This window comes from Papaver somniferum, chromosome 5, assembly GCF_003573695.1.
Source record: "Papaver somniferum cultivar HN1 chromosome 5, ASM357369v1, whole genome shotgun sequence".
Lineage (NCBI taxonomy): Eukaryota > Viridiplantae > Streptophyta > Magnoliopsida > Ranunculales > Papaveraceae > Papaver > Papaver somniferum.
This window is the reverse complement of record NC_039362.1, coordinates 120,652,841-120,654,884: the sequence shown is the minus strand read 5'-3', so window position 1 is coordinate 120,654,884 and position 2,044 is coordinate 120,652,841.

The window sequence follows — 2,044 nt, the reverse complement described above, 5'->3', positions numbered from 1 at the left end:
TAGTCCAGGCGAGGTTTGAGGTGTCAAATCTATCAGATTGAATGAAACTGCAACATATTACTGAACTTAGGTTGCAAGATTACCATATAAAGACCCGATGTTCTTGTCCAGGCGAGGTTTGAGGTGTAAAATATATCAGATTGGATGCAACTGCAACCTATTACTGAACTCAGGTTGTAAGATTACCATATACAGACCCAATGTTCTCGTCCCGGCGAGGTTTGAGGTGTCAAATATATCAGATTGGATAAAAATGCAACCTATTACTAAACTAAGGTTGCAGTATTACCATATACAAACCCGATGATCTCGTCCAGGCAAGGTTTGATGTGTCAAATATATCAGATTGGATGAAACTACAACCTATTACTGAACTTAGGTTGCAAGATTACCATATACAGACCCGATGTTCTCGTCCAAGCGAGGTTTGAGGTGTTAAATATATCAAATTGAATGAAACTGCAACCTATTACTGAACTCAGGTTGCAAGATTACCATATACAGGCCCGATGTTCTCGTCCAGGCGAGGTTTGAGGTGTCAAATATATCAGATTGGATGAAACTGCAACCTATTACTGAACTCAGGTTGCAAGATTACCATATACAGACCCGATGTTCTCGTCCAGGCGAGGTTTGAGGTGTCAAATATATCAAATTGGATGAAACTGCAACCTATTATTGAACTCAGATTGCAAGATTACCATATACAGGTCCGATGTTCTCGTCCAGGCGAGGTTTGAGGTGTCAAATATATCAGATTGGATGCAACTGCAACCTATTACTGAACTCAGGTTGCAAGATTACCATATACAGACCCGATGTTCTCGTCCCGGCGAGGTTTGAGGTGTCAAATATATCAGATTGGATGAAAATGCAACCTATTACTAAACTCAGGTTGCAGTATTACCATATACAAACCCGATGATCTCGTCCAGGCAAGGTTTGATGTATCAAATATATCAGATTGGATGAAACTGCAACCTATTACTAAACTCAGGTTGCAGTATTACCATATACAAACCCGATGATCTCGTCCAGGCAAGGTTTGATGTGTCAAATATATCAGATTAGATGAAACCTAAACCTATTACTGAACTTGGGTTGCAAGATTACCATATGCAGCCCCAATGTTCTAGTCCAGGCGAGGTTTGAGGTGTCAAATCTATCAGATTGAATGAAACTGCAACATATTACTGAACTTAGGTTGCAAGATTACCATATAAAGACCCGATGTTCTTGTCCAGGCGAGGTTTGAGGTGTCAAATATATCAGATTGGATGCAACTGCAACCTATTACTGAACTCAGGTTGCAAGATTACCATATACAGATGCGATGTTCTCGTCCCGGCGAGGTTTGAGGTGTCAAATATATCAGATTGGATGAAAATTCAACCTATTACTAAACTCAGGTTGCAGTATTACCATATACAAACCCGATGATCTCGTCCAGGCAAGGTTTGATGTGTCAAATATATCAGATTGGATGAAACTGCAACCTATTACTGAATTCAGGTTGCAAGATTACCATATACAGACCCGATGTTATCGTCCAAGCGAGGTTTGAGGTGTTAAATATATCAAATTGAATGAAACAGCAACCTATTACTGAACTCAGGTTGCAAGATTACCATATACAGACCCGATATTCTCGTCCAGGCGAGGTTTAAGGTGTCAAATATATCAGATTAGATGAAACTACAATCTATTACTGAACTCAGGTTGCAAAATTACCATATACAGACCCGATGTTCTCGTCCATGCGAGGTTTGAGGTGTTAAATATATAAGATTGGATGAAACTGCAACCTATTACTGAACTCAGGTTGCAATTACCATATACCGACACGATGTTCTCGTACCTGCGAGGTTTGAGGTCTCAAATATATCCGATTGGATGAAACTGCAACCTATTACTGAACTCAGGTTGCAATTACCATATACAGACCCGATGTTCTCGTCTAGGAGAGGTTCTAGGTGTCAAATATATCATATTGGATGAAACTACAACCTATTACTGAACTCAGGTTGCAAGATTACCATATACA